At 42.6% G+C, this 13,834-nt stretch overlaps 1 protein-coding gene across 4 annotated transcripts in view; it reads right to left on the minus strand.

Moving 5' to 3' along the window:
- Window positions 1-13,834, minus strand: part of LOC114647026 (leucine-rich repeat and fibronectin type III domain-containing protein 1-like protein) — a 636,531-nt gene that overhangs the window by 67,400 nt on the left and 555,297 nt on the right. For 2 of the 4 annotated variants that reach the window (XR_003715451.2, XR_007936295.1), the window contains exon 6: window positions 5,155-5,435. The exons of the other annotated variants lie outside the window; for them this stretch is intronic. The gene's annotated coding sequence lies outside the window, so the exon portion shown is untranslated. The remainder of the gene's footprint in view (window positions 1-5,154; window positions 5,436-13,834) is intronic. 4 annotated transcript variants of the gene reach the window in all.

The raw sequence follows: 13,834 nt of genomic DNA on the forward strand, positions 1-13,834 counted from the left end.
TCTACTGTTAAATTCTGCTCTGTACTTCTAAAATTTTTATTTTTATACTGTATTGAGGATTTGTTCTGTTCTGTGTATTGTATTGTATTGTATTGTATTGACCCCCTTCTTTTTGACACTCACTGCATGCCCAACCTACCTGGAAAGGGGTCTCTTTTTGAACTGCCTTTCCCAAGGTTTCTTCCATTTTTTCCCTACAAGGGTTTTTTTTTGGGGGATCCTTGTCTTCTTAGAGAGTCAAGGCTGGGGGGCTGTCTGATTTTGGGCTATACAAAAATAAATTGTATTGTATTGTATTGTATTTAAGGTGGTCTGGGATAACGACTTGTTTTGTAGGCTTCAGGGATTCTAGTGTTAAGCAAATTGATATATACAGTATTAAAGGGGAGGGGGTGTCTCTCTCTGTTTGATGTCATTTCCGCTGCACTAACGTTGGATATGAGGCGTTACATTTGCATCACACGGCAACAGCACATAGGAATGTGCCTCTGTGGCATTACTACTCATGGAGGCTCTATTGTTAAAATGCAATGTTTGTGAGTCATGACTACATATATAGACTAGGGAGCTTTGCCCCCCGCCTGCTTCACTCGCCAACCCCCGGGCCTGCGCTATGTGCCAACCACTTTGCATCTCTACCGCTCGCGTATGTGGATTTCACACATGTGGATTTCAAATTCTCGAGGATACAGAGAGGAAACACTACTTTTCCCTGATAGCAACACGAATTAGATGATCTACAAGTCTCCGACTTAAACTTTAAATCTGAACAATATATTCAAACTCTTTTTGCTGTACCGTTATTTCACTGAGTAATTATTTCCATTTGTTTGCACTAATGCAATCTTTACTATCATTTTTTTGAGACTTTCAATTTTTAGTACTTTCATTATCTTTAACCTGCTCTCCATGTGTATCGCACCAACGTTTTTGAACCTCTTTATGATGTTCTACTTTGTCATCTACTCATTGTCTTTTATATACGGCCCCAGTTGTGGTTAAATCTCTTGGCACAAAGTCTCATCTCTCAGGGACTTAAGGTAGCCCAGTATTACAAGTTTTTTTGTAGGCTTCAGGGATTCTAGTGTTAACTGACTGAGTAACATCAATCAATCAGTTCTTCTCACACCATACAGCATTTTTCTACACTTGTGGTTTGGGCATGTTATAAGGCTTTGGCCTGTGGTGGCTTCCACTAGAGCTGCTCTGGGGATCTCATTGAGTTAAGACCCCATGGCAGACCCAGGACACACCAGAGGGATTACATCTCTCGGCTATCTTGGGAATCCCTGAGAACTGTCGAAGAAGAACTGGAGTTTGTAGCCCTGAACAGCAAAATCTGGGATGGCCTGCTTGGCATCCTTGATGAAGTCATGTTTGCTTCTTTATGGTTGCATGTATGAGTGAGTCCTACGATGAACTGAATCTCCTGCCTTGAATCCTGTAAAATTACCCTGAGGTTCAAACATTACAAAATGTTACAAAAATCAAACGAGTGATCTAACACAAATAAGGGAAACCAGTATGCAAATTAAAAGACTGATGAGACAATGAACTGTCACTTTTCAGAAAATCACATTTCATATTCAGAAAATCACGTTTTATATTCCATAAAAATCCTTTAGCGTCTGTTTTGGTCTTCAGAATAGCATGAAGAAGATCAACAAACTCAAAAGTTCATCTTTTAAGGCAAAAGTCAGCACAAAGGAAGTATGAATAATGGAGACCAATTCAGATCAGTTGGGAACCTGATGACGTCGCTGCAAAAAGTGGCAGAACTGAATAAAATATAGAAATTTCTTGAACAACATCAGCTCAGTACATTACATAGTTAATAACTTTTAAACATTTTCCCTACATTATGCAAGCTGATATTCCAGATACGGATTTACTATAAATCCTTTGAAAGTTATTTGCATAGCCAAATTCATTAATAACTGGCACTTGTTTTACTTCCATTATACACATACAGCAGTAAAAATGAATTATTCTCTCATACTGCAAATGCAAACAATTTCAATTAAATGTAACTTAATAATTCAGTAACAAGGAAAAAAATGAGGTTCTATTTCATCTTGGAGTGCCTGCATGCAATTAACTTTTAATACGAGTCTGCTGAAGTCTAAGCCAGGATGGACTGAGGGTAGAAAGTGAGCACCTGTGCTGGGCCTCTGAAGCCAAATGCTACAGCCGGTGGGTTTTTTAAGGTTCATACCATTCAAATGCAGTGGACTCGGGACGACTTCAGACCCCTTCACTTTCTACACGCTTTTATTGCATTGCAGATTTTATATGGTCACATTTGCCATTGAGCGCCAATCAATATGCATTTAATAGCCCATAATAACAAAGTGAAAAATTGTTTGCAGAAGGTTTGCAGATTTATTCAAAATCAAACACTGAAATCTCTCATTTATGCAAATATTCAGACTCTTAATTCATTACTTTATAGGCACTTATTTGGCAGCAACTCCAGCTTCTGCATACCTGAATTTGGCTAGTTTATCCAATTCTTCCTGGCAGATCCTCTCAAACTCCATTAGATTAGATGGGAGGCAGCTGTAAACGGCCATCTTCGTGTCCCTCCATAGATATTCTCTATGGGGTTTAAGTCTGGGCTTTACTGAAGGACCATCACAGACTACCCCAACAACATGTCAGCATTGTCTTGGCTGTATACATAACAATAATCCATTTTATTTCCATAGCACCTTTCCCATGCTCAAGGTGCTTAACTTCGGGACATTGTCATGGTCAACTGTCGCCCCAGTCTGGGGTCGTATGCACTGTGGAGCGAGTTTTCTTCCAGGATCTCTCTGTACTTGGCTGCATTCATCCTTCCCTCAATTTTATCCAATCTCCCTGTCCCTGCATGCTGAGAAGCCCCCGACATAGCATGATGTGGCTACCACCATACTTCACCATAGGGATGGTATTAGGCAGTTGATGAGCGGTGCCTGGTCTTCACCAGACATAGTGCTTGCTTAGAGTTCTGCCCGAAGAGATCAATGTCTATCTCATCAGATAAGAGGATATTTAATCTAATGCTCTTAAAGTCCTATGAATTCCATTTGGCAAACTCTGGGTGGGAGGTGATCACTCCATGAACACCTGAATGATTTAGTGCAACTGAGATGGTGATCCTTCCAACAAGTTCTAAAGCTCTGTTTGAGTGACCATTAAGTTCTTGTTCACCTCTCTGACTAAGGCGCTCCTTGCCAGGTTACTCTGTTTGGCCTGACGGCCAACTCTAGGAAGAGTCCTGGTGGATTCCTGACTTCTTCCATTTCACAGTTATTGAGGCCACTGTGCTCATGGGAACACTCAAAGCTTTAGAGATATGTTTTTCCCCTTGCCCTGATCTGTACCTCACCACAGTTTGGTTATGGAGGTCTACAGAGAGTTCCTTGGACTTCATGACTTGGTTTTTGTCCTGATATGCAGTGTGAATTGTTGTACCTTCTATACTCATTTATATGTGTGCCTTTCTAAATGATGTTGTCACACACGTGTGTATGGAAGGCAGCTAGTAGGACCAAAAATAGGTAATTCCACGCCAGGCCGGGGGGTGATGGGGTGTAGTAAACCTTCCTCTTTTATTTCTGCAGACCAAACACGGGAAATTCTGCCCGATTCTGATGATGTTGGTTCCGGTCCCAGAAGGATATCTCTTTTGGTCCTGGTCTTGAGGACGTCACTTCTGGCTCCAGGCCAGAGGACATCACTTCCGGTTCCGGTCCTAAGAATGCCACTTCTGGTTCTGGCCCCTGATGACATCACTTCCTGCTTTAAAAACAAGACAACCTCCATCTTGTAGACAGTTCTGTTTTGAATTCAACTCTGTACACATCCAGGCAACCTATGTTGCCTTTTGCGGCCAGGATTCAAGCATATGGGTGGCTGTTCAAAACCTTTTTTTTTTTCGTGTGTCCATTTAATTTAATTTCTATTGATGGATTCCAATTAAGTTCTCTCCACATCTCAATGATAATTTAAACCAAAAGGATGCACCTGACCAGAATTTGGAGTGCCAGAGCAAAAAAGGTCACACTATTTCCATGAATAAGAAATTTCTGAAAACATGTTGTCACAACCTCGACCAAGAGCCATAACAAGGTTTGGGGCAGCCACCCATATATTGTTTCCTGGATGCAAAATTGAAAAAAATGATAGCACTGAGGTGCACGATTCAGAGTCCAAAATAGAACTGAGGGGATAGGGGAAAGGTGGTGGCTTTTAAAGGCCAATATAGGAAACAACATCAGGGGGGTCAGAACCAGAAAGGTCTTCATTCATAGGCTGGGGCCCAAATATGACATCGGAGGTGGCTGGACCTAGAAGGGTCTTCATCCATAGGCTCAGACCCAGAAGTGACGTCAAAGGGGTCGGAAGCAGACTTGATGTCATCGGGACCAGGCGGAATTTCCCGTGAATGGTCTGTAGAACAGCGATAAAAAAGAGTCAGTGCACTCTGCTACATCCCGGTCTGGCTGGGAATTACCCTCCTTCAAGCCCTTTAGCTGCCTCCCATGCACAAGTGTGTGGCAACATCTTCACTTTGTCATTATGAGTAAAACATAAATATATCCATTGTCACGCATGCACGTCTGAGGATCACCATCCAAGATCTTCCCTGGTATGTAGTACCACTTAGTGCCGAGAGGGGGCGCAGCCACTAACAGCTGTGTCATGTTTTTCCTCCACAGCCCAGTGAGGGCAATTGACTCCGTCCCTTAAGGTCGCAGAGATTTAAAAAGGACAGCCACCTGAATGGAGGCGTTTTTTTATCCAAGGAGACGATCCTGAGAGAGAACCTCCTTTATGAGAAAGTGCATCACTACCAGACGCCTGACAATCGAGGCCACTTCACTACGTGGCAGCTATTTTGTGGTTATTTCACACCATCGTACGTTATTTTTGTTTGAATGCTACCTTACTACACAAGCAGAGCTGTATTAGCATCCTAATCTGTACCCTTCTTCCCTCAACCACCACACCGTTTAAAATTAAATCTACAGCACAATGAATTGTGCATAAAGTAAAGGGGTCACAGAACTTTCCACATCCACTGTATGCACATTTTGCATCACAAGTTTCTTTGAACATTTTTCTAATCCTACATAACTGCCATGCCTTTGGAAAGTCACAACTCACCTGCTGCTGTGTCCTCCTATCCAGTCCAGTAGTGTTGTAGAGCTTGGAAATATATGGCTAGTCCGATCTGAAGCAAACATAAAAGGCTGTAGGTGCTTTAAAGTCAGTGATCAAAGGTGGTGTCGGGGAGTGAGCTCAGTGCAAATGCAGTTTACTTTAAAAGTCTTTGTGTTTCATAGGGGTTATAGGAAAAGAGAAGGAACGTCCATTTTGGGGGTAAGACAAACAAGTCGTACTGGCCACCACGTCGATTCCAGTAGGACAACACGACTTGGAATGTTCTGTAAAAAGGGCAGAAAGAACACAAAATCAATGCAGTATTCTGTGTCAAAAACAGTAAAAGCTAATCTAAAGCAGACTGGGCCTGCTGAACAACTATTAGGAATTGTTAAGGAACGCTTGCTTTGTTTGGCTTGATTGATGAGGTGTGCGATAGTCGATGACAGCTGCTAGGACCTATGAACATTTGGCTCGATTTTCCTTCCACACATCACTCTCCCCCGTGCTTATTCTATTATGGTATGAATGACATTTTGTTTTTAAATATCATTATTTACCCTCACAATCCTTTTAGCAAGCCAGTTGCCTACACCTTTTTACTTTACAATGCATGGCACCACCAATGTCAATAATCAAAATAACGTTCATCACAGTTAGCCGGATAACCAGCTCTTTACCAGTGTGTGATAAGAGGTCAGCGGCGATGATAACTTAATAAATAATCGCGGGTCCCAAAGTGTGCAGGCTCCGGTGCATGCAGGGACGTCTTAATGTGTGGGCACAATGGGCCCTAGGAGCATAGAGGCCCATGATGTTTCTGATACCCATTGTATGTTTCTGTTTTGCTATCAAAATAGGAGTCCCAGCGCACTACTTTGCCCGGGGGGGGGGGGGGGGGGGGGGGGCTATCTATGATTAAGACATCCCTAGGTGACATGTGTGAGCATACCTGAACCGCTCTGAAATTGATTGGGGTGCTTGGCTGATTGCATACTCATGTGCAAATGCAAAAACAGGTTACTCAAGTGCTTCATTTACACCTCGGAGCAAGTGGAGGACAGCACCTAAAATGCACGGCAGAACTGGGAGAATAAAAAAGCAGAGAAAAATAAAAGGAAAAAAGCACAGAGGTTACAGAAAAAGAACTAGGGGTCGTGTGGCCAGCGTTGACTGCCACAGATGGTGGCAGCAGTGGGATTAGCCAGAGGCAGTGAGGAAGAAAGTGTAGAGAAGAAACAGCAAAAGGGATTTGTGTCTGTTTTATAAACCCACGCACCCAAACCTGAAGAGGGCTTTTTTAGAATTACGAACTTTTAATGGACTATTTATTTATTGCTGATTTTATTATCCTTTAAAGTTTTGATTCTTGTAATATCCTGTTTTACAAAGTGGGCTCAGGCTGTGTTTTAGTGCTGTTATTATTTTATGGTTTAAGTGCACACCATGGACGTTGGCCACCAGTTGTACTGGGATGGTTGGGTTGTGAAGTTTGTGGGGAGAGGTGTGTGATAAGAGGTCCGGGGCAAAGTGCGATTTTAGTAAGTAATAGGAAGTCCTGGAGCGTGCAGGTTCAAAACAGGTGTAGGCGCATATGTGTGTGTGTGAGTGTGTGCACTCACCACTCTGAGTTTGAATGGGGTGTTTGGCTGATGGCATATTCATGTTGTATGGTTTCTAAACTGCTTTTGGGGCTCCCCCCAAAGGGACGACATGCTGAAGAGTGTCCCAAAGTGTGATCACCAGCCTATCAATGTTCAGCATTATAGGTGAGGGTAGGGATGTACGTTGACTGGTAAATTAAGAGCTTTGCCTTCTAACTCAGCGCCTTCTTCAACACTACAGGTCAGTACAGCCACTGGATAGCTGCGCACAATGCCACAAGCCATCTGTCAATCTCAATATTTTAAAAACAATATTGTGTGACGTGTGACTCGCTGTCTTGTACCCCAAAGACGAGGCTGAGTCTCAGTACTTTAGCAAAGCCAACTCGAAACAGGAATACCAAGGCTATTTATTGCAGCGGGATCGACCATTCTACTATATATTATATACTGACTTTCACATCTATCTATCTATCTATCTATCTATCTATCTATCTATCTATCTATCTATCTATCTATCTATCTATCTATCTATCTATCTATCTATCTATCAGAAGACAGTAGGACATTAGGACCTTCAAAACTTTACTTGATGATGATTTTGCAGAAATTAGGTGGAATGAAATGGCCAGCTTTGTTGGGCTGAATGTCTTCTAATGTTCTAATAAACATATTTGAGTTTAAATCTTATCAGTAAAATTGAACTAATTAATAAAACAAAAAAGCATTTCAGGTAGAAAGCAGTACTGCAGTGCATGAGTTAAAATAAATGCAAAAGAACAGAACACTGATTAGTTCACGTACAGTCCTGGATGAATGATTCATTGATTGCCTTTCCAATACTTCTTGTCAGTGAAGTGTGGTGGGCAAGTTTTAAACTAGCAGGTCATCGATCATAAAAACAGGCCACGACGTGTACGACACCGACCTTTTACCCCATTGCAGTGATGACGTCATGTTGGACACACTCCCATCTGTCTGCTAACATAGACTCATTCCACTTTCCGCTATAACATATACCGATTTGAGTGATGTCCCGGTGGAAACTCTCCCCATGTCCATCAGAGACCGTTCCCATGTTCGTAAGGAAAAAAAATCCAAATGAGAATGTAGGAAATGGATTTTTAAAGGCATTTTGACACCAGGCACTACTGGAGGTAGGAAGAGAGAAACTCCTCAACTGGTTCCTCACAGTTCTTCATCTCTGTTTTCCCAAGAAAATTGTGATACACACTTTTTTTTCCATAAAGGACAGATGTGTCTTCTTTAATGTTTGCTTACCTGTTACAAAATGAAAACAATGTGTGGATCAACCCGACCTTGCATATTTCTGTAAAAACCACTTAAAGAACAACGTTCTCTCTTCTGGACATAAAAAGGCATCTTTATCACTTTCTAAGTATAAACTTCTGACTATGTAGCAAATTCCTGATTTTTGGGCTGTTTCCACCGGTGTGACCAAACAATGACTCAATTTTTTTAACTGCTTAAAATCATCAGTATCCCTATTGGTATAATTAAAGTATAATGTTTTGCCATTAAAATGTCAAGCAAAACGACCCCTTCTTTTGGCTACATCTTGCCTGAAAAGTTTGCATATTGTATAAAAGGGGTAATTTTAGGAGGACCAGGCCCCTCATGGACCCCGTGATCATCAGAGGTGACTGTGTGCAGAGGGTGCAGACCTATAAATACCTGGGAGTGCATCTGGATGATAAATTAGACTGGACTGCCAATACTGATGATCTGTGCAAAAGAGGACAGAGCCGACTATACTTCCTTAGAAGGCTGGCGTCCTTCAACATCTGCAATAAGATGCTGTAGATGTTCTATCAGACGGTTGTGGCAAGCGCCCTCTTCTATGCAGTGGTGTGCTGGGGAGGCAGCATAAAGAAGAGGGACGCCTCACGCCTGGACAAACTGGTGAGGAAGGCAGGCTCTATTTTAGGCACGGAGCTGGACAGTCTGACATCTGTGGCAGAGCAACGGGCGCTGAGCAGACTCCTATCAATCATGGAGAATCCACTGCACCCACTGAACAGGATCATCTCCAGACAGAGGAGCAGCTTCAGCGACAGACTGCTGTCACCGTCCTGCTCCACTGACAGACTGAGGAGATCATTCTTCCCCCACACTATGCGACTCTTCAATTCCACCGGGGGGTAAACTTTAACATTTTACAAAGGTATTGACTGTCTGTATACATGCATTGTTATCATTCTTTATATACTCTTTAACATTCTATGTTAATTAATGTTGTCTTATTTTAATTTCTTACTTTGTCTGTTATTTTTTATATAAATAAATGTTGTTGTTGTTGTTTAATTTAGTATTGTTCTTTATCAGTATGCTGCTGCTGGAGTATGTGAATTTCCCCTTGGGATTAATAAAGTATCACATAGCACCTTTCTTTCTATCTATCTATCTATCTATCTATCTATCTATCTATCTATCTATCTATCTATCTATCTATCTATCTATCTATCTATCTATCTATCTATCTATCTATCTATCTATCTATCTATCTATAAATAATAGGGACCACACTCCCTCATCCAGGCAAGTCACAGCTGGAAGGAAGGAAGGCAACACTTGACTGGAGGAGAGCAATGTAGCATTGAGAGGAGAGAAAACCTGTGCTCTGTGCTGATACTGAGGTACTTTGTCATAAATCACCATTTATTTGAACCTGGGACTGTATTTGTGTAGTCATGTTTGGGGTTTGGGGCTCACTGGCACCCCACTTCCATCACACACAACATGTATGGAAATAAAAACACTACTGAATTTTGCAAATCTGCTGAAAAATATGTGCAAGCCTTAATTATATTCTCAAATAAGATAAATGTCTGACCTTTATTTTGAGGGATAGAATACCGAGTGAAGCATAACAAAGTACTATAGTACTAGTAATATAGAATAACTTTATTCACGTTCAGTAATGTGTAAGTATGCTGTGTCTGTGGAAAATTAAATGGAGTTACACACCAAGCATGAAACCTCAAGGGCCTCCATGTGGGGAGAGTCTGCAATGAAGCAGACCACTAACTGCATGTGGATGGGAGGTTTAGGAGTACAGGACATCCAGCAGAAGAACTAAAGGACAGTGGAGCTCAAAACAATCAGCACACAGCATTAATGGTGTGGAGGTCATTAACATAAAGATGAGAAAGTGGCCTGTGGCGGCGAGTGAAATATTACACTTTCAAAGCCGTACAGTTAAAAGCCTTAATTAGCTGTAGACATGAGAATAGCAAGGGTAGCTACTGTGAGACAAAAGTGAATAAAAATAAAATGTAACAGATAGCATCACCTGTAATATCGATTTTAAATGGCTACCATATTAAAAAGGGATTATTCTATTATTCTGTGACAGAGCCTCACGGAAGGAAGGATTTAACAGAAAGAGCACTAAGTGAACTTTTAACTGAGAAGAAGATGCTGAAATCACTGCAGGTGGCTACTGGATACTCACGAAATAGGACGTTTCATCTTAGAGGAAAAGGACGGCACGGTGGTGCAGTGGGTAGTGAGACCAGTTGGGAGACCTGGGTTCGCTTCCCAGGTCCTCTCTGTGTGGAGTTTGCATGTTCTCCCTGTGTCTGAGTGGGTTTCCTCCGGGCGCTCCGGTTTCCTCCCACAGTCCAAAGACATGCAGGTTAGGTGGATTGGTGATTCTAAATCGGCTCTAGTGTTAGCTTGGTGTGTGTGTGTGTGTGTGTGTCCTGCGGTGGGTTGGCACCCTGTCCGGGATTGGTTCCTGCCTTGTGCCCTGTGTTGGCTGGGATTGGCTTCAGCAGACCCCCGTGACCCTGTGTTCGGATTCAGCGGGTCGGATAATGGGTGGATGGATGGATCTTAGAGGAAAGCCTAAAATTAACAGGCCTAATATCGTGTTCACAAAATTAGAAATTGTTCTCCTAGGCATTTTCATCCCGTTCAGTTTTTGGCAGTTATATATATGTGCTGACAAACCTAGACATGTATGGAACAAGGTTAAGATCATAAAGACAGCTAATCGTTTGAATCACCAGTTAGACCAACTAGGACATATGGGGACAGATTTAAAAGAGGACCAGGATGTTCTTGCATTGCTGTCTTTTTATGGTGATGTCACAAACTTGGATTAGTTGTTCTAGGAAGAACAAAAAGAATATATTTTGTGTAGTAAATTATACCCTTATGAAAAAGAGTAAACCAACAGATTTCCTCAGCAATGATAATCAGAAGGACTTGAAGGGGTGAATGACATGTCAACTGACTCCAGGGGTTCACCCCCTAATGGAATACAAGGGGTCTAAGTTACCCCTTTTTCATAAAATTTCAAGAAAATTGGGATTGGTACTATAGACACATGGAGTGTGTGGTGGACCCGGCCGGGATGCCCCTTCCACAAATGTTCTAAAGGGGTGCAGACAGCGAGGTGTCCCTCTTCCTCCCATAGATTGACCCAGACCATCAGTGCACCCCAGAGAAAGTGGAGGACCCGGAGAAAGAAACTGGGAACTCCTGACAAAGCGCAGCGTAAGCCCGTCTGTTTGAGGGAGGGTTACGCTGCAGATGGGGTGGAGAAGTCATGAGCCCTCAGCTGAGCGGGCAAAGAGGCAGGGGTTTCCTGCCTGCTTCCACTCCCGCAAGGGTTGAACTGGAGAGGGTCGGTAGTACTATAACTGCGGCCACGTCTGGAGGTGTTGTCCAGAGAGGATGTCCGAGTGGCAGGGCCATCAGGGCAGCACCCCCAGACCTGTTGTTTATATTCCCACAGGGCGGAGCCGTGGATACAAGGATGCTGACTCCCTATCCTGCAGAGGAGAGACCCTCGCGGGATGTGCGGATGAGCCCCACGGGGCTCAGCTGAGAGAGGGGCAATGTGGTGGGTGGCAAGGTCCCATGACCAGGATGCCCATTCTACATATGTTCCAGGGGAGCAACTATGGGCGTCTCAGCACCTCCCGCGGGATGCTTGGTGGCAGCCTCCCTGGCTGACAATGGTGCCTCAGTTTCCCGCAGGGCTCCTTGGGAGATGGAGTTCTCCACAGCCCTGTTGGGATCTGGGGTGGCCGCCAGGGGGTACTGCATGAGTCCCTGAGCCGACCTGGACAACTCTACAGCCCCGTCCAGAAGTGCAATCAGAAACAGGTGATCAAGCACCTGGAGCACTTCCAGGTGGGCTATAAAAAGGGCCAGCAACCACCACTCAGGAGGCAGAATCGGGAAAAAGAGGACAAGGTGGCCAGGGAGGAGTGGTGGTTTGAGAAGGAAGTGTGATTTAAATGCATTTGGGACTGTGTTGTGTCTGTGGGTACAGGGAAGGCATATCCCACAGACGAAGAAAAATTAAAATCTTTGTGTTTTTTACACGTGCCTCTGTCTGAGTCTGTGCAGCGTATACGTTCACAAGTGTCACTTTATGCTATTTCAGAGATGTTGATCACAAAAATATTTTTGATATTTGATTCTTTACTGGCTCCTAGCCCTCTAAGAGGCACTTCCAGAATGTTAAAAATGACAAATTTCAAACATAAGCATGTGCTGGAATTATTTTCAATCTCCATGTTTTCATTAGAACACTCTAGAAGAGAATAGGCCACTCAGCCCAACAACAGTCCTATCCACTTACTGTATTTCTTCACAAAAAATCATCAAGTCCAGTTCTGAAAGTCCCTAAAGTCTTACTGCTTACCACACTACTTGGTTGTTTATTCCAAGTGTTTATTATTCTTTGTGTAAAGAAAAACTTCCTAATGTTTGTGTGAAATTTCTCCTTAACAAGTTTCCAACTGTGTCCTCGTGTTCTTGATGAATTAATTTTAAAGTCACCGTCTCGATCCACTGGACTAATTCCCTTCATAATTTTAAACACATAGGTCTCCTCTTAATCTTCTTTTGCTTAAACTGTAAAGGCTCAGCTCTTGTAATCTTTTCTCATAACTCAACCCCTGTAGCCCTGAATCAGCCCAGTCGCTCTCCTCTGGACCTCTTCTAGTGCTGCTATGTCTTTTTTGTAGCCTGGAGATGCAAACCGCACACAGTACTCCAGATGAGGCCTCACCAGTGCGTTATAAAGCTTGAGCAGAACCTCCTGTGACTTGTACTCCACACATCAAGGTGCTATATAACTTGACATTCTGTTAGCCTTCTTAATGGCTTCTGAACACTGTTGGGAAGTCGATAGCTTAGAGTCCACTACGACTCCTAAATCCTTCTCATAAGGTGTACTCTGGATTTTCAGACCGCCCATTGTGTATTCAAACCTAACATTTTTACTTCTTATGTGTAATTCTTTACATTTACTGACAATAAATTTCATCTTCCACAAATCTGCCCAAGCCTGTCTGCTATCCAAGTCCTTCTGTAATGATATAGCGGATTCCAAATTATCTGCTAATCCACCGGTCTTGGTATTATCTGCACACTTAACCAGCTTTTTACTTATATTCTAAATCATTTATAAATATTAAATACAGCAGCGGCCCCAGCACTGACCCCTGCTGGACTCCACTCTTAACATCACCCAATTCTGATGAGGTTCCTCACACCATCACCCTTTCCTTCCTGTGTCTGAGCCAATTCTGCTCCCATCTAAAAACATCACCCTGAATTCCCACTTCTTTTAGTTTGATGCCCACCCTCTCATGTGGCGCCTTATCAAATGCTTTCTGAAAGTCAAGATATATAATATCATCTGCTCCACTTTGATTGTATCCTTTTGTTGTCTCCTCATAGAATTCCAGAATGTTAGTAAAACACGACCTCCCTCTTCTGACTGTTCCTAATAACTCCTGTCCTTGCCAGGTGTTGCTCAATCTTATCCTTAATAGTTCCTTCCATTAATTTTCCTGTGATGCATGTAAATCTAACATTAGGCCAGATTATCTTCATTAGGACAGATTATCTCAAAACACAAGGTGAGCCACCACAGCTATGCAGATGATACATGGCTTTATTTATCGATAGCACCAAACAACACTGATGCTCTTGGCTCTCAGATTTAATGTCTTACTCGTATTTCTGAATGGATGAGTAGTATCTTTCACAAACTAAATAAGGCAAAAACAGAAATCATAGTGGTTGGAAAA

The sequence above is a fragment of the Erpetoichthys calabaricus genome, chromosome 1, assembly GCF_900747795.2.
Source record: "Erpetoichthys calabaricus chromosome 1, fErpCal1.3, whole genome shotgun sequence".
Taxonomy (NCBI): domain Eukaryota; kingdom Metazoa; phylum Chordata; class Cladistia; order Polypteriformes; family Polypteridae; genus Erpetoichthys; species Erpetoichthys calabaricus.